Raw genomic sequence first — 19,917 nt, 5'->3', positions numbered from 1 at the left:
ACCGGCAGGCCTTGGCCGAGGTAACACAACTGCTAAATAATTCCGGCTCGGCTGATCGTAAGAGGGCGAGGGGTTTGGTAAAATAGACCGAGGGCCTCAGATGTGGGTAGGAGGTTAGGTACGTTCAGCCACGCAATCATTCCGAATTAAAAACCTAACGGAAGGAAAGAAAACGTAGCTACCGTTGTGAATGAATAACCTAGCAGAAGGAAAAGAAATATTTATTTTATTTACACTCGACGTAAACCCTGAGGTTCTACATACCAAGTATTTGCTTCAAACTCAAAGCTATCAATTCCGGCGTAGCGAGCACCGTATCCGCCGATATCAAACCACCGTATACCGGCGATATTGGCTCAGCGGTCGGTCGGCGCGGTGCGACTGTTATCGGTCGCTCCCTATCGTACGGCGTCGCAGCGGCACGTTGGCGCAATGGACGCAGGTGGTCTCCGGCTATCAGGCGTCGACGTCGCTAAAATCATCTGCCGTGCCGCGATAGCTCAGAGATTCGCATAGTCGCAATACCTAAGAGATGGTTGAGCTAGGAGACGGGCTATCGCGGAAAAAAACGGCGGCAGCAGGTCGTCTGCGTAACATCACCGGTCAGAGTGTGACATATGTCTGAGGGCCTGTCCAGTGTCCGACCACCAGTCTGCCCGCCCGACACTTCCCCACTCCCCTTCACCGTCATTGTCAGTCCATAGTGAACGAGGCATCTGCCTCGACGCCCCGGGGCACCGGGCGTCGTCCACCAGGGCCCGTCCACGCGCGTCAGGTGTGTTAATCGCCGCCCGTCGGCCCGTCTCCGGCGGCGCCCGGGCTCGTGCGCGACATACGTTATGCGTCGGCACAGAGCGCGCTGATGAAAGTGGCCGGATTGTGTTGTTCAACGCCCGGGCCGCGCGCGCGTTACGCCACAGCTCGACCGGCCGGCACCCGCCGAAAGACGCGGGCCAGTCAATTATTCGTTGAGTAAGCGCGAGCGGCCGGTGCGCACGCGCTCAGTAATTTTACCAGGGTAATTTTACCAGGGACGCCTGGCAATGATTGGTTCTACATGGCGTGCACCAGTTTGCGTGCACGGTGCACGGCGTCACGGTGCGTGCACAGTGCACAATACGGGTGCACGGAAACACACGGACCCGGATAGGGGCAGGTGGCGGCGCTCCACCGTCACCGCCCGTCACAGGGCACTCTCTGGAGTCGGGACCATTCCTCTGGCAGGCCGCTGATATACGGCACAAGGTCGGCTAATGCCCGTTCCGTGACCGGAATGGGTGCCACAGCCGAGAGAGGCTGGCAGCGGGTCCGTGGACTCACGATAGCGGCCTAGGAAGCCATCGGTACCGTTCAGCTGCACGGGTCGAATGGTGAAAACCGGTGGGTGTACTGTGCACAGTGCACACAGCAGTGCAGCGGTGCTTTTCAGGTCAGGTGGCTCCTGGTTGTGACCTACTGTGCCGATCAGCTGTTCGGGGAAACGGTTTGGCAGTGAACAGCTGTAACCATGTCAGGCTATTTGTATTCAGCCCCAGCCCCACACTGCAGACCTGCATGAAGAGCCCATTCCGTTGATCGAGTTAACCCCCGCCCTATGTCGTCACAGGCCGGCCGCGTTCACCCGGTATCATGGACAGCGCGCACTCGCCTTGGCATGACCTGACCCCTGGCTATATTCCATTACCCGCACTCGGGGCACAACTGTAAATCGACCGGCCTGTCGGCCGCCAGCCTTCGTAATGGCGGGTTACCAGGCCCCGCAGCTCTGTAGCGCACAAGGCGCCGGCTTTAACGCCTTATCGGACCGGGTAATGAGCGAATTATTCGGGACGCGTCTCCGAAATTTAGCGGCGCAGAGCCCCAACCACGTATTCATGGACATTGGGCCGCTTTCAGAGTGGCATTGAGCTAAAATGGAAAACGTGAATGGAAAATCACTGGATTTCCAGACTCCTTCGGTGCACGCATTTCACCAAAGTGTCACGCTATTTTGTGAAAATAACAGGAAATGAGGAACGCCCACAAAACATTCGGCGCATGGCATAAAGACGGACATCCTGGGTTTGTCCGCCGCTCGCTCGCTTCTACCAGTCGCTTCGCCATGGGGAGCGGAAATCACCACACGACTCAACGACATCTTACTGAGCCTCATTACAAAACGTTTATCTCGATGGGACTTTCACAGTAACTAGTTCGCTTCAGAGAAACTGATGAGTCATTCAAGGCGCCCCACGGTGAACGATCTACTGCGGATTTTACCCTGGCAGGACACAACTGAACACAATCACCGTTTTCTTTATCTGTCACATATAATCGAGTTGTGCGTCAAAAGGTATGCGAGTTATGCGACCATAATCTTTTTTTTATTGTTGACTCATTTCAAGTGCCCTCTCAGCTCGTTCCTCGCTCGAAGTGAACTGCCTCCAGCATCGCCAGTGCATCGTGCAGAATGCGTCCCAGCTATATCGTACTCGTATTTATCCACCACTGATCCTTCCCGAACGTTTGCTCGAACTTTTTACTCTCGGTCGCTAGCTGGGACCACCCCAACAGTCCAACAGTTTCCTCTCGCAGAGCAAACACCACCAAGACTGGTTTGCGATACAATCTGACCTTACAACGTGAACAGAGTTTGAATTTAAAACGCGATAATATCAGACGGACGGCAAACCTGCTTATGGTAAAGACAAACGACGTAGCAATTTATCTCCCCTCGCTCTGTATTTTGATCTCGCTTGCATGTTTTTCTGTTGTTTGAGCACTGCGCACTGCGCATACGATCTCACAAAGTGAATTATTATAGCAGTTTAATTTAACAAGAAGCTTCTCAGGAAAAGGCATACAGCGTCTGACCGCCAAGCAGGAACCCCTGCCTGGGAGACGAATAATGAGACCGGCCTCCGGTAGCTCGGTCAGGGTCAGGTCCAGGTACCCACACGGGCCGATAGGACCGGTATCAGAGAAATAACCGCAGGTTGTTTGAAAAGACAAACACTATTCGTTAGAATTGTGTTTTTCTATTGAAAAACAACCGGAGCGGTCCTTCTCCGGGCTATGTTTTGCATGTCTGGCCGCGAATTGGGGCAACTTGGGTCAGGCCTAAACTTGTGGCTCGATTTTCTTAAAAATTTCAGTGTATGGGCTCCCGCAGGCGATCTACCTGTTGGCACCGGTCGCTACTCGCTTAAAACCTCGTGGCACGTGGCACGTGCGATTCCATTTTCCCCATGTTAAGTCAACGGGGTTTTGGACACTTTTTGCGCGATCGGGAATAGCGGAAAAACGAGCCAAGGAAGAGGTGGTTTTCTTCCCAGCATTTTATGGCAAACACGTTTGGGTACACGCTGGTGTGCGCCGTATACCCCTCAGAACTTCGTAACGTGTCTTTGCACGAGGTCAAAGTTGAATTTTTTTCGCTCCCCATGTTAAGTCAATGGGCGTTTTTGCAGAGACTTTTTCATTCGCTCATTGTACAAAATTATATGATACGATTTTGTTTAAACTTTCAGGACTTGTTGAGAAAAGACCATAGAACATGGTGTTATGCTTCGTTAAGCTGTCAGAATTCGTTTGCTCTTTTGAAGCTCGTTTAAAAATGAAAAATTTTAACTTTGAAAGTCAATGGGAGCGTCTTTGATGCTTAATAACTTTTTACGTTTAAGATATGTTTAAGTCAAAAGTTGATATTTTATACAACTTTTGATGCTCTTTCCAATGATATATAGAACGTTATTGCACGTTGTTCCGTTTTCCTGGTGTTGTCCATCTGAACTTGTCAGTCACGTGACCCATTTGACCTTCGGATCCAATTCTGGTAGTCAATTCTGGCGCTTTTGTTACCATAGCGAAATATGTAACGCCGTGTTCACAGTTTACTGACGACGAAGGTCCTGCTTAATCTGGCAAATAGCGTTCGAGAACTGCGGCCAAGCCCCGCTGATCTTGAACGTGATTGGTCGGTGGGCGTAAAGAATCTCCGTCGTCAGGGAGACTGCGAACACGGGGTAAACCAAGGAGTAAACAATCTGTGCGTGGAATGGGGAGTGGTGAATGTGGAACGGCGATGATAGGTGCTGATGTCGTCGATTTTTATTTATACTGTTATCCTTATTATACATTCTGATCATTTTTTATGTTCAGGAGTTTTCTCTGTTGATTTAACATCAAAAACGGTGTGTTTAACTGTTATTGCCAAGTGCCATATTGATATTGAAATTGGGGTACAATTCAACATTCTGATTCACTGGTTTTCTATGGCCTGTTGTGTATCATATTATTGGTAATGTGAATATAGGTACTCCAAACGGCAAACACTGCTATTTTCTGGTATATATTAATGTTTGACCTGATTTTATATTATTGGTAATGTGAATATAGGTACTCCAAACACTGCTATTTTCGGGTATATATTAATGTTTGACCTGATTTTACTTCACTTCACCTTATATTTTTTGCAGGAACAGTTATCACAGCATTATTGTGCAAAAATAAGGGTGGTGTATCACAGCATATCACAGCACTCTGCCAGCCGCTTTTGGCTTCCATAGAGACATCAACAAGCCTATACCTCCAACACTACCGGAGGTTGACGCTAGCTCACGCGGAATGCGCTGGCAGCGGCTGGCAGCGCGCCCATGAAACACAGCCAGGGGTTTCTTCTGTAAAGTCATTGTTGTCTAGGTACATGGGCCTTTACCAATTGTTAACAGCTATAAAAATTGGAATTAAAAATGTTCAGGTATTATGAGCATCAGCTAAACAGGGAAGAGGATTCGGCTTCAGCCCATCTTGCAACGCCTCAATGAAATTTAACGAGAAACTTAAATTGAGGGAGCAGCTACTCAACTGTGGTAAAGCCCATAAATCCTTGTGGATTTACCTACATACCTGAGGTAAATCCACAAGGCACCTTGAGTTCAAAATATGAAGTGACAACAAGCGAAATATAGCAGAAATTGGGACTTAAAGGAGCTTAGAAATAATCTGCTTAGTTCATTTGAAATGTATTGTTACCCACTTTCTAACCATGCATATTTTTGTGTCTTGTGAGGTCTCATATAGCAATAAAAATAGAAAAGTTATACAAGAGCAGTGACATGCATAGTTTGCTTGTGTTGTCACAACTTTGTACAATATTTCCAGCTTTATAATATGCAGTTATCAGTCACATTGGGCATCACACATGTATTTTTTTTTCTGCAGGAGGGAAGACACAGGAGGGAACTAGTGACTCATGTTTTTGCTTCTATCGCTTCACCCCTGGGGAATCAGTTCCTGCACCCCTTGAATATAATGGTCACCAAGGGGTGCTGTCCTGACACGTTCACTTTCTGTTGAGAAGGTTAGAACAAACACCATGTGTGTCATTTAGTTGCATATATAATACTTCAATGTTAAGTCTGCATGAAGTCTGAAGTCTAGCCACTCTTAATCCTAGGTTGTCGTGACGTTAATCTAGCCTGGGTGGATATTTTGCTGTGCTAAAAGCACGGACTCCGCTACGCCCCAGTACGGCGGCTGGGGCGCCTCCCCTGGAGGAAAACGGCGCCGGGGAGGGGGACGGACACTGTTACACTTGCGGTTTTTTGTGTGGGGTAGCGTATACTCTTCTTACAAGTATTTACTATGGACAATGCTTGCGGGTGACCTCCACTGCACGTGACACGTGTAAAACGGAGAGGTGTCACTTTTGTTACGGAGCGAGCGAAGCGAGCGAAGTCTTTCCTTAGATTAACGGAAATTTCTGAGTATGAGCGGCCGGCCGGCCGGCCGGCCGGCCGTGCGGACGCTTTTGCGAGGCTTATAGGCGGCGTGATGCCCCAAAACGGATATTGCGGCGCCGTCGATTGACGCACGAGGGTGAAATTTTCACGACTCGTGGGTCATGTAATTCAACAGGTCGTATTAGCTTTTGGGCACGATTCGGCCGGGGGTGCGCCCGTGGCGCGTGCTCATGTGCGCCATAGGGTTAACATTAAAAACGGCAAAAACAGGCTATTGCTCCAGATGGTCCGACCACTACAACCCCATATGATGCACTCTTGGCTGCATCCCCACCCCACCCTTTCCCCTTACAGTATGAAGTATGAAAAACAGTGATTTTTTACTGGAGCTGCAAAGTGTGCCTTTGAACCACCTTATGATTTACTAGTATCTAATGTATTTGTCCATCAGGATCAGTTATCTAATGGCAGTAGACTGTTGTCTTCACATACTTCATATCTATTTTGGCTACTGCATTGTGTTCTGTAAAAAAAAAATATGGAAAACGTTTTGGATGTAGTTTTTAGTAGAATGCTTCTTTACAGATCCCGAAAGAAGATAACTGCTTGTTTTCTTCACCGCCACCAGTCTACCTGCTCTCTGCACACTCGGCAGAGCGCGGCAGGGCACCCCACGGAGCTGCACTAGTCACATCCGGGCCCCACGCCGGTCGACGGCCGATGCGATGGAGGCACTACTCCGAGGCACTACTGGGAGGCCTGCGGCGCGGACGACGGATGCGGCAGTTGGTCAAGACACGGCAGCCTACTCGAGGTGCTTCTCGCCTGGAGGACGCAGGCGAATCGCGTTATCCTAGCTGTGCCTCGTCATGGTGCGATGAGCCTTAATAGACTAATGCATATTCTTCCTTTGGTTGTAATTCATTTGCTGCTGCCCGCTGGGCTAAGGAGTAACTCTGTGCGCCTACTTTGTGCAGACGCTCGTCCAGTGCCGCCCTTCGTTTGCCGCACATATCTTTATTTATTCTTTGTTACAATTCCGTCTTTGGTCATTTTTTTTTTACCATGGGGGCACTTGAAAGTTTTGTTTTTAAATCTGTGGACATTGAACCTGGAATCGGTTTTTTGTCGGATTTCGGTTTTGTTTTTGCACTGTGGAAATATCTCGTTCAATATTTTTTTAAGATAGGGCGTGTTAAAACTTTTAGTCTCATTACTCCTCTGTGCATTCTAAAGTACTATAATGTGCATCTCAAGTGTTTGGTGCTGTACTGTTATTATTTATGGTTAATCCAGTGCTGATTTATGGTTAATCCAGTTTTTATTCGATTGAATCGTTGTGTGTAATGTGCATGACATCCGCGTACCGCCTGTAGCAGTGTTATATATTTTCATTTATGCTGGAAAATAATAACTTTCTTGTTCATTGGCTTTATTCGATGACAGAGACGTGCCAGATGACTGGGGCTGCGACTTGACTTGGTAGTTGTTAACGGTGCAAACTTCAACCATCAAGCATGATGTGGAAACGTCACATTCCGTTATCAAATCTTCGTACCGTAAATACTGAATAAGATCAATACTAGGCTGGAGCTTGCTAGAAAAACCGTGCACTGACAACGGCGAGTGGTGGACCTGAGTAGCGGCCGGGAGGCAGGGAAGTCAGCCAATTGTCAGATGTCTATTTCTTCACACATCTTTATTCTTTACTTTACACCGTCATAGACGTAATGCAATTATCGGAGCATGAAGTGGTGTATTGCCCTTATTACACCCTTCCAGTAAGTATCCAATGCCCATCCATCCACTTTCCGCAGGTGCAGGAGCAAGGGAGAGCGAAATAATTTTTATCGTCACTCACCTCACGCCCAACTGCTAGGCGAAAAGCCAGTACTCGCAATGTTTCAATCTTATTTAAGAAAAAAAGCAAATGTAACCGCAGGTTGTTTGAAAAGACAAACACTATTCGTTAGAATTGTGTTTTTCTATTGAAAAACAACCGGAGCGGTCCTTCTCCGGGCTATGTTTTGCATGTCTGGCCGCGAATTGGGGCAACTTGGGTTGGGCCTAGACGAATCGCTCAATCTTCGTAAAAATTTCAGTGTATGGGCTCCCGCAGGCGATCTACCTGATGGCACCGGTCGCTACTCGCTTAAAACCTCGTGGCACGTGGCACGTGCGATTCCATTTTCCCCATGTTAAGTCAACGGGGTTTTGGACACTTTTTGCGCGATCGCCAATGGCGGGAAAACGAGCCAAGGAAGAGGTGGTTTTCTTCCCAGCATTTTATGGCAAACACGATTGGGTACACGCTAGTGTGCGCCGTATACCCCTCAGAACTTCGTAACGTGTCTTTGCACGAGGTCAAAGTTGAACTTTTTTCGCTCCCCATGTTAAGTCAATGGGCGTTTTTGCAGAGACATTTTCATTCGCTCATTGTACAAAATTATATGATACGATTTTGCTTTAACTTTCAGGACTTGTTACGAAAAGACAATAGAACATGTTGTTATGCTTCGTTAAGCTGTCAGAATTCGTTTGCTCTTTTGAAGCTCGTTTAAAAATGAAAAATTTTAACATGGAAAGTCAATGGGAGCGTCTTTGCTGCTTAATAACTTTTTACGTTTAAGATATGTTTAAGTCAAAAGTTGATATTTTATACAACTTTTGATGCTCTTTCCAATGATATATACAACGTTATTGCACGTGCTGCCGTTTTTGAGAAATTTCGTCAAAAAGCACGACATTACCGAGATTTGAGCTCAGACCTATATCGTTACGGTGTCAGGCGGACACGAGGACAGGTGGCGCCGCCGCCGCCCGCATAGCGGCGGGAATGTGAACTAACCTGTTTACCATCTATGGTATGGTACCATCGGGGGACCGGCCGCCGTCGGCACCATTTCGGGACTTTGCATCGCAATAAAAGGCTTATTTACAATTGAAAATGGACTAGCGAGAGTCGTTATGGAATCAGAATTTGATGCTCTACAAAACTAGGCTATTTTCATTGTGATGGCATCACAGACTACACCGCTAACCCCAATAAAGCAGATTTATGTCGCGTCATCGATGATTACATATAGAGGATTCTTCATGGCTCCGAGTGGAAGATAAGGATATCTTTTCCAAGCGGGTTACTGAAAAACCGAGCGACGAAGGAGCGAGGTTTTTCTGTAACACGCGAGGAAAAGATATCCGATCTTCCACGAGTGAGCCATGAGGAATCCTATATCTTTCTATGGAGAGGTTTATTCTTAATTAATTAAATATTATATTTAAATGCATTCATCTATGTAAAAAAAAGATTTAGAGTAGTTTGTTTTTATTTTATAAGTTTCATACATATATGTATATGTAATGGCTGTTTATAAACAGCCATTAAAATGCCGTTCAGTTATTGACCTATCATCATTTGAACTCTTGATTTTTGGCTATGAACCCTCGAGACCTTATCTTTGCATCTCAGAGAGATGCAGAGATAACAAATTCTTATCTTTGCATCTCAGAGGAGTGCGAGATAGAAATATCCTTGCACTGTAGACCCAATGGCAAATAAACCTCAACTAGAAAGATATAATGTTTCTTTGATATATATGTAGTCGGGTCTTTCAGCTGCGTCCCTCCCCTCCCTCGCCGCGCCGGCGGGTCGGCCATCCGCGGCTTGCCGCCCGCCGGCTGCTGGCCGGTCAGCTGGCCAGTCAGCTGGTCGCCCGCGGCTGTCGGTGCAGTGCGGGATGCCTACTTGCGGGGGGCCGTCGTGGCGGCGGCCCGGGTGGACTGGGCGAGCAGTGAGTTGGGGAGCGCTGCGCTGTCGGTGCTCTAGTTTGTATTGCGTTCGCATGATACGGCTTGAGCCAATACAGAGTGAACTGATTGAGCTGAGCAAGTCTTTATATACATTGAAAAGTAAAGCACTTTTTACTGCATCTACGGTGAGATGCTAGATAAAATTTATGGTCTACCTAATGGTACCCATTACTTAACAATTAAGTGAATCATTTCGTCGCTAAACTCTCGTAAATTCGTATGTCCGCCTCACTATGGAGTTTGGACCGTAACGTATGGCCTTTGCTCAGACAGTATACGAACAGGTGACGGGGATACCTCCCATAGAAGGATGCGACACGATTTTACTGCTAAATAGCGGCCGGCCGCCGTGGGGACGTTTTTGTACGACTTATATCTCGGCAACCACTGGGCTGATACACGTGCGGTTTTTTGTGTGGGGTAGCTTTTTCCCTTCTTTCACATAGTGTGCTACTCTCGATGCACATGGGTGACCCCTAACGCACGTTCCACGTGCAAAGCCAAGAGGTGCCTGTTTTGTAATAAGCGCAATAGCTCGCGGTAATTACTGGGCCGATTGCGCTAAAACTTGGCATGGAGGTAGACACTTTCCAGGCGATGCATTTCCATGTGTCTTGGTAGGGGTGCAACTGCACGTGCGCACGTGCAGGGTGACGCTTCCAGATCTCGAGAACGGCTGGACCGATTGTGTTCAAATTTGGCATAACGCTTGATACCGATCAGTAGGTTGCAGTCATTTAGTATGCATTTCCATGTGCCACGATTGGGGTGCAACTGCACGTGCGCACGTGCAGGGTGACGCTTCCAGATCTCGAGAACGGCCGGGCCAATTGTGCTCAGATTTGGCACACCGCTAGAGATCGCGTAGTAGGGTGTCTTGCACAGGTCTGCTGGGCCCCAGGTTGCACGTGCGCACGTGCAGGGTGACGCTTCCAGATCTCAGGAACGGCTGGGCTGATTGCATTCAAATTCGGCATACTTTTAGAGACCGGTTAGTAGGGTGCTGTGCACAAGTCAGTTAGTATGTATACTCATGTGTCTCGGTTGGGGTGCAACTGCACGTGCGCACGTGTATGGGTCGCTTCCAGATCTTGAAAACGGCTGGGCCGATTGAGCTTAAATTCGGTACACCGCTAGAGACCGGCAACTAGGGTGCCGTCCACAAGTCATTTGGGACCCAGCTTGCACGTGCGCACGTGCAGGGTGAGGCTTTCAGATCTTAAATTAACCGCAGGTTGTTTGAAAAGACAAACACTATTCGTTAGAATTGTGTTTTTCTATTGAAAAACAACCGGAGCGGTCCTTCTCCGGGCTATGTTTTGCAAGTCTGGCCGCGAATCGAGACAAGTTGAGCCTCTCCTAAACGAATCCCTCAATCTTCGTAAAAATTTCAGGGTATGGGCTCCCGCAGGCGATCTACCTGATGGCACCGGTCGCTACTCGCTTAAAACCTCGTGGCACGTGGCACGTGCGATTCCATTTTCCCCATGTTAAGTCAACGGGGTTTTGGACACTTTTTGCGCGATCGCCAATGGCGGGAAAACGAGCCAAGGAAGAGGTGGTTTTCTTCCCAGCATTTTATGGCAAACACGTTTGGGTACACGCTAGTGTGCGCCGTATACCCCTCAGAACTTCGTAACGTGTCTTTGCACGAGGTCAAAGTTGAACTTTTTTCGCTCCCCATGTTAAGTCAATGGGCGTTTTTGCAAAGACTTTTTCATTCGCTCATTGTACAAAATTATATGATACGATTTTGTTTAAACTTCCAGGACTTGTTGTGAAAAGACCATAGAACATGTTGTTATGCTTCTTTAAGCTGTGCAAATTCGTTTGTTCTTTTTAGGCTCGTTTAAAAATGAAAAATTTTAACATGGAAAGTCAATGGGAGCGTCTTTGCTGCTTAATAACTTTTTACAGTTGAGATATATTTAAGTGAAAAGTTGATAGGTTATACAACTTTTGATGCTCTTTCCAATGATATATAGAGCGTTATTGCACGTTGTGCCGTTTTTGAGAAATTTAGTAAAAAAGCACGACATTACCGAGATTTGAGCTCACACCTATATATGGTCTTGCTCAGACAGTATACGAACAGGTGACGGGGATACCTCCCATTGAAGGATGCGATTTAATGCTAAATATTAGCGACCGGCCTCCGTGGGGACGTTTTTGTACGACTTATATCTCCGCAAGCAGGGGACCGATACACTTGCGGTTTTGTGTGTGGGGTAGCGTATACCCTTCTTAGAAGTATTTACTATGGATGATGCATGCCGGTGACCCCTACTGCACGTGACACGTGTAAAACGGAGAGGTGTCACTTTTGTTGTAATGACAATAACACGGTAATTACTTGGCTGATTGCACTGAAACTACACAAGGATGTAGGCACCCGTCGGACCATGCCTTTTCATGTGCTACGGTTGGGGTGCAACTGCACGTGCGCACGTGCAGGGTGACGCTTCGAGATCTCGAGAACGGCCGGGCCGATTGAGTTCAAATTTGATACACCGCTAGAGACCAGTTAGTAGGGTGCCGTGCGCAAGTCAGTTAGGACCCATCTTGCACGTGCGCACGTGCAGGGTGACGCTTCCAGATCTCAAGAACGGCTGGACCGATTGCACTCAAATTTGGCACACCTCTAGAGACTGGTTAGTAGGGTGCTGTGCACAAGTCAGTTAGTATGTATATTCATGTGTCACGGTTGGGGTGCAACTGCACGTGCGCACGTGTAGGGGTCGCTTCCAGATCTTGAAAACGGCTGGGCCGATTGAGCTCAAATTCCGTACACCACTAGAGACCGGCAACTAGGGTGCCGTGCACAAGTCAGTTGGGACCCAGCTTGCACGTGCTCCTGTGAAGGGTGCCGCTTCAAGATCTCGAAAACGACCGGGCCGATTGCACTCAAATTTTACACACCTCTAGAGTGGTTAGTAGATTGTCCTGTTCGTCAGTTCGTAGCGCACCCACTCCGGTCTGCACGTGCCAGGCTCATCCTTTCGTTTGGCGGCGGTTAACCGCAGGTTGTTTCTTCATTAGACAAACACTATTCGTTAGAATTGTGTTTTCTATTGAAAAAAACAACCGGAGCAGTCCTTCACCGGGCTATGTTTTGCATGGTTGGCCGCAATCGAAATGTGTCTGTGATTGCTGTAGAAGACTAGACCAGGAAAAAATCGGTGAGTGCTACCAAAACACAATAACCTCCTCCCGATTGGGGCGGGGGCGCTTGTAGCCACACCTATTAGTTTTTTTTTGCGTTTGTTAAGAAAATTACTACGCGCATTGTTATAAAGCTTTGTATGATAGATCAATTTCAGCGGCATGGTTGGACCTCTATGTAGGCACACACCTGACACCGGCGACAACGGCTGCGCCGATTGCGCTTAAATCTTCATTCATGCGGCTACATACGGAAGAGGGGGCACTGCGGCGCAACATGCTTTCAGGCGTTTGACACTTCTGCCTCATCTAGCGAGTAAAACGGAATGTTTGGATTGAAAATGCCAGACGCATTTACCACACTCGATAATCGTCCTCAAAAGCTTCAGTTTCGTGCGAGTCATCAGTTCTAAAGAGATAGTGGTTATCCCGGATCCCTCATTACTCCGCCATTCATTTAGGCGGTTATATACAATAGAGCCAGCATTGCGGCACAGCATACATTCAGGCGTTTGACGCTTCTGCCATCTAGCGAGTAAAAAGGAATGTGAGGTGTTTTCGGCTGATATAGATCCGTTGAATCATCAATATTAAACTCGATATTCGGCACAAGTCACTGACTCTGATTCGAATGGTGACGTCGACGGCGACCGTGACGTCACCATTGCGTCAATATTGATTAACCCTCGCCCGCACATGCCATTTTCCCATCCTGGAACGCACATTGGGGGGGTTGCCAACCCCCCCCCCCCCCCCCGCGCCATTTCGTTCCTGTTGGAGATAGAGCTTAGCGGTAAAGACCAAAAAGATTCTTTGGGAAGAGACAAATCCAATGGTACCCAGTTTTACCTTCTCAGGTCAGTCATTGGCCTTCCAGGTCAGGTCAAACTAAAAAATGTTGCTGTTTTGGGTCTCCGTTGGATACCAAGTGCGCTGCTTATTATATACCGATGACGATGCCGTTTTCTGGTGCCAAGCCAGCTAGAACCTCTTTCCCACACTACCCGACCAGGTTTTTGCTGCTGAGGTCATTTCAGGTCAAGTTAGGTCAAGGTCAGTTATATGTGTTTGTATGTCTGTGTGTCTGTGTGTATACTGATGTGTGCACCGAATGTTTATGTGTCCATATTACATGAAATCATGATCTGAGAAGCTTTTACCAAAAATGCAGTCAAAAAACTTCACAAAAAGTAAATTCCGCTTGCCTAAAACGCAATTATCTTAGATGACCTAGGTTGACCTTGACCCTGACCTTGACATATGTACATCGTCGAACAACATGTTCCATGATAGGTGGGAGATAAGACTGGCAAAAAAGGCCGAAATCAAGGTGTCAAAAGCTCACAAGGCCCATAGCCAACGCAAGATGTTGGGAATTGGCCATTTGGGTCATGACATGACCTGAAAAAACAAGGCCATATCTCCAAAACCAAAAACCACAGAAACTTGAAATTTTCAGTGGACATCAAGAAAGGATAGAGGAGCAGCTATACGAAAAATCAGCCTTCTAGCTCAAACAATGTTGAGTGCAGAGCAGAAAGACTACCTGGGGGGGTGGCACCCCCCCCCATGTGCGGTCATCTAGCGAGTAAAACGGAGTTACGGAATGTTTGACTAAAATGCCAGACGCATTAACCACACTCGGTAATCGTCCTCAAAAGCTTCAGTTTCGTGCGAGTCATTAGTTCTAAAGAGATAATGGTTTTCCCGTATCCCTCATTACTCCGCCATTGATTTAGGCGGTTATATACAATAGAGCCGGCATTGCGGCACAGCATACATTCAGGCGTTTGTCGCTTCTGCCATCTAGCGAGTAAAAAGGAATGTAAGGTGTTTTCGGCTGATATACAGATCCGTTGAAGCATCAATATTAAACTTGATATTCGGCACAAGTCAATGACTCTGATTCGAATGGTGACGTCGACGGCGACCGTGACGTCACCATTGCGTCAATATTGATAAACCCTCGCCAGCAGAGGGGCAGCACCCGCCTCTTCCCATAGGGTTTTTCGTGATAGCTTGGGACACGCCGGCGACAAAGTGCTGAAACTTGGAAAACCTGATCTATGATTCAAGCCGGATCTTATGACACCGACCGCATTTTCTGGTTAGGTAAGGTCACTGACCTAATGTGCCACGATTGGGGTGCAACTGCACGTGCCCACGTACAGGGTGACGCTTCCAGATCTCGAGAACGGCCGGGCCTATTGTGCTCAGAGTTGGCACACTACTAGAGACCGCGTAGTAGGGTGCCTTGCACAGGTCAGCTAGGCCCCAGGCTGCACGTGCGCACGTGCAGGGTGACGCTTCCAGATCTCAGGAACGGCTGGGCCGATTGCATTCAAATTCGGCAAACCTTTAGAGACCGGTTAGTAGGGTGCTGTGCACAGGTCAGTTAGTATGTACATTGTACATATATTCATGTGTCACGGTTGGGGTGCAACTGCACGTGCGCACGTGTAGGGGTCGCTTCCAGATCTTGGAAACGGCTGGGCCGATTGAGTTTAAATTCGGTACACCGCTAGAGACCGGCAACTAGGGTGCCGCGCACAAGTCAGTTTGGACCCAGCTTGCACGTGCGCACGTGAAGGGTGCCGCTTCCAGATCTCGAAAATACCACTAGAGACTGGTTAGTAGGGTGCCGTTCACAAGTCAGTAAGTATGTATTTTCATGTACCGCGGTTGGGGTGCAGCTGCACGTGCGCACGTGTAGGGGTCGCTTCCAGATCTTGGTAACCGCAGGTTGTTTGAAAAGACAAACACTATTCGTTAGAATTGTGTTTTTCTATTGAAAAACAACCGGAGCGGTCGTTCTCCGGGCTATGTTTTGCAAGTCTGGCAGCGAATCGAGACATCTTGATTGGGGCCTAGACGAAATGTACAATCTTCGTAAAAAGTTCAGTGTATGGGCTCCCGGAGGCGATCTACCTGATGGCACCGGTCGCTACTCGCTTAAAACCTCGTGGCACGTGGCACGTGCGATTCCATTTTCCCCATGTTAAGTCAATGGGGGTTTGGACACTTTTTGCGCGATCGCGAATGGCGGAAAAACGAGCCAAGAAAGGGGTGGTTTTCTTCCCAGCATTTTATGGCAAACACGTTCCGGTACACGCCAGTGTGCGCTGTATACCCCTCAGAATCTCGGAACGTGTCTTTGCACGAGGTCAAAGTTGGAATTTTGCTGTGTCCCATGTTAAGTCAATGGACGGCGATGTCGAGACTTTGCAGAGACATTTTCATTCGATCTTTGTACAAAATTTTAGAGATAGATTTCGCCCAAACTCTTATATCTTGTAGAGAAAGGAGCATAGTACATGTTGGTATGCTTCGTTAAGCTGGCAGAAATCGTTTTTTCTAATAAAGTTCGTTTGAAAATGAAAATTTTTAACATGGAAAGTCAATGGGTGCGTCTTTATTCCTCTATAACTTTTATCGTTAGTAATATACATAGGTGAAAAGTTAATATAATATACAACTTTTGATGCTCTTTCCACTGATGTATAGAACGTCACTGCACGGTGTGCCGTTTTCAAGAAAAGTTGTAAAAAAGCAGGGCTCGACTGTGACTTGAACCCAACCACATTAGAATATACGAACAGGTGAAGGGGACACCTCCCATGTGCGGACGCGACACTGATTATTGCTGAATATTAGCAGTCGGCCGTTGTGGGGCGCCTTTGCAAAGGTTATATCTCCACAACCGCTTGACCGCTTCACTCGCGGTCTTTTGTGTGGGACAGCTCCTCCCTTTCTTACACGTATTGTGCTATTCTCGATGCGTATGGGTGACCCCTAATGCACGTGCCACGTGCAAAACGAAGAGGTGTCAGTTCGTTAACAAGTCTAATAACTCTGTAGTTAGTTTGCCGATTGCGCTGATACTTGGTATGGTTGTAGGCACCTGCCGCGCAATGCATTTCCATGTGTCACGGTTGGGGTGCCGCTGCACGTGCGCACGGGCAGGGTGACGCTTCCAGATCTCGAGAACGGCTGGGCCGATTGTGATCAAACTTGGCACACCGCTAGAGGCTGGTTAGTAGGGTGCCGTGCACAAGTCAGATGGGACCCGTTATGCACGTGCGCACGTGCAGACTGACGCTTCCAGATCTCAAGAACGGCTGGGCCGACTGTGCTCAAAATTGGCATACCGCTAGAGACTGGTTAGTAGTGTGCCGTGCACAAGTCAGTTAGTATGTATTTTCATGTGCCACGGTTGGGGTGCAGCTGCACGTGCGCACGGGTAGGGGTCGTTTCCCGATCTTGGAAACGGCTGGGCCGATTCAGATTAAATTTGGTAAATCGCTAGAAACCGGCGAATAGAGTGCCGTGCACAAGTCAATTGGGACCCAGGTTGCACGTGCGCACGTGCAGGGTGTCACTTCCAGATCTCGAAAACGGCCGGGTCGATTGCACTCAAATTTGGCAAACCGCTAGAGACCGGTTAGTAGAGTGCAGTGCACGTCAGTTCGTGACACACCCGCTCCGGGCTGCACGTGCAAGGCTCATCCTCTCGTTTGGCGGCGGGCGTTTTTGCGGCGTTACAGAGGTGCTTGCTCAAACAACCTGCGGTCCCGCGATGCGGAGCCCAGCATCGCAGATGCTGGTATCGGCTATAACCGCAGGTTGTTTGAAAAGACAAACACTATTCGTTAGAATTGTGTTTTTCTATTGAAAAACAACCGGAGCGGTCCTTCTCCGGGCTATGTTTTGCATGTCTGGCCGCGAATTGGGGCAACTTGGGTCAGGCCTAAACTTGTGGCTCGATTTTCTTAAAAATTTCAGTGTATGGGCTCCCGCAGGCGATCTACCTGATGGCTTCGGTCGCTACTCGCTTAAAACCTCGTGGCACGTGGCACGTGCGATTCCATTTTCCCCATGTTAAGTCAATGGGGTTTTGGACACTTTTTGCGCGATCGCGAATAGCGGGAAAACGAGCCAAGGAAGAGGTGGTTTTCTTCCCAGCATTTTATGGCAAACACGTTTGGGTACACGCTAGTGTGCGCCGTATACCCCTCAGAACTTCGTAACGTGACTTTGCACGAGGTCAAAGTTGAACTTTTTTCGCTCCCCATGTTAAGTCAATGGGCATTTTTGCAGAGACTTTTTCATTCGCTCATTGTACAAAATTATATGATACGATTTTGTTTAAACTTCCAGGACTTGTTGAGAAAAGACCATAGAACATGTTGTTATGCTTCTTTAAGCTGTGCAAATTCGTTTGTTCTTTTTAGGCTCGTTTAAAAATGAAAAATTTTAACATGGAAAGTCAATGGGAGCGTCTTTGCTGCTTAATAACTTTTTACAGTTGAGATATATTTATGTGAAAAGTTGATAGGTTATACAACTTTTGATGCTCTTTCCAATGATATATACAACTTTATTGCACGTGGTGCCGTTTTTGAGAAATATAGTAAAAAAGCACGACATTACCGAGATTTGAGCTCAGACCTATATCGTTACGGTGTCAGGCGGACACGAGGACAGGTGGCGCCGCCGCCGCCCGCATAGCGGCGGGAATGTGAACTAACCTGTTTACCATCTATGGTATGGTACCATCGGGGGACCGGCCGCCGTCGGCACCATTTCGGGACTTTGCATCGCAATAAAAGGCTTATTTACAATTGAAAATGGACTAGCGAGAGTCGTTATGGAATCAGAATTTGATGCTCTACAAAACTAGGCTATTTTCATTGTGATGGCATCACAGACTACACCGCTAAACCCAATAAAGCAGATTTATGTCGCGTCATCGATGATTACATATAATGTATCATTCTTTGATATATATGTAGTCGGGTCTTTCAGCTGCGTCCCTCCCCTCCCTCGCCGCGCCGGCGGGTCGGCCATCCGTGGCTTGCCGCCCGCCGGCTGCTGGCCGGTCAGCTGGCCGGTCAGCTGGTCGCCCGCGGCTGTCGGTGCAGTGCGGGATGCCTACTTGCGGGGGGGGGGGGGCCGTCGTGGCGGCGGCCCGGGTGGACTGGGCGAGCAGTGAGTTGGGGAGCGCTGCGCTGTCGGTGCTCTAGTTTGTATTGCGTTCGCATGATACGGCTTGAGCCAATACAGAGTGAACTGATTGAGCTGAGCAAGTCTTTACATACATTGAAAAGTAAAGCACTTTTTACTGCATCTACGGTGAGATGCTAGATAAAATTTATGGTCTACCTAATGGTACCCATTACTTAACAATTAAGTGAATCATTTCGTCGCTAAACTCTCGTAAATTCGTATGTCCGCCTCACTATGGAGTTTGGACCGTAACGTATGGCCTTTGCTCAGACAGTATACGAACAGGTGACGGGGATACCTCTAATAGAAGGATGCGACACGATTTTACTGCTAAATAGCGGCCGGCCGCCGTGGGGACGTTTTTGTACGACTTATATCTCGGCAACCACTGGGCTGATACACGTGCGGTTTTTTTGTGTGGGGTAGCTTTTTCCCTTCTTTCACATAGTGTGCTACTCTCGATGCATATGGGTGACCCCTAACGCACGTTCCACGTGCAAAGCCAAGAGGTGCCTGTTTTGTAATAAGCGCAATAGCTCGCGGTAATTACTGGGCCGATTGCGCTAAAACTTGGCATGGAGGTAGACACTTTCCAGGCGATGCATTTCCATGTGTCTTGGTAGGGGTGCAACTGCACGTGCGCACGTGCAGGGTGACGCTTCCAGATCTCGAGAACGGCTGGACCGATTGTGTTCAAATTTGGCATAACGCTTGATACCGATCAGTAGGTTGCAGTCATTTAGTATGTATTTCCATGTGCCACGATTGGGGTGCAACTGCACGTGCGCACGTGCAGGGTGACGCTTCCAGATCTCGAGAACGGCCGGGCCGATTGAGTTCAAATTTGGTACACCGCTAGAGACCGATTAGTAGGGTGCCGTGCGCAAGTCAGTTTGGACCCATCTTGCACGTGCGCACGTGCAGGGTGACGCTTCCAGATTTCAAGAACGGCTGGACCGATTGCACTCAAATTCGGCAAACATCTAGAGATCGATCAGTAGGGTGCCGTGCACAAGTCAGTTAGTATGTATTTCCATGTGTCACGGTTGAGATGCAACTGCACGTGCGCACGTGGAGGGGTCGTTTCAAGATCTTGAAAACGGCTGGGCCGATTGAGCTCGAATTTGGTACACCGCTAGGGACCGGCGAATAGGGTCCCATGCACAATGCAATTGGACACAGCTTGCACGTGCGCACGTGCAGGGTGACGCTTCCA

At 48.1% G+C, this 19,917-nt stretch overlaps 1 protein-coding gene and 1 long non-coding RNA gene across 2 annotated transcripts in view; one reads left to right on the top strand and one right to left on the bottom strand.

The window, feature by feature from the left end:
* LOC122367422 overlaps positions 1–19,917 on the bottom strand; it is a 40,598-nt gene that overhangs the window by 5,091 nt on the left and 15,590 nt on the right. The window lies entirely within an intron of this gene.
* LOC122367423 lies at positions 4,019–7,149 on the top strand. Its single transcript, XR_006254056.1, has 2 exons — positions 4,019–4,070; positions 6,309–7,149. It is a non-coding gene; the product is annotated as an uncharacterized LOC122367423 (long non-coding RNA).

Source organism: Amphibalanus amphitrite, unplaced genomic scaffold, assembly GCF_019059575.1.
Source record: "Amphibalanus amphitrite isolate SeventyFive unplaced genomic scaffold, NRLGWU_Aamphi_draft 000869F_arrow, whole genome shotgun sequence".
In the NCBI taxonomy this organism is placed as follows: Eukaryota; Metazoa; Arthropoda; class Thecostraca; order Balanomorpha; family Balanidae; genus Amphibalanus; species Amphibalanus amphitrite.
The sequence above is the reverse complement of the archived record's forward strand: the minus strand, read 5'-3'. Positions and strand labels throughout refer to the sequence as shown.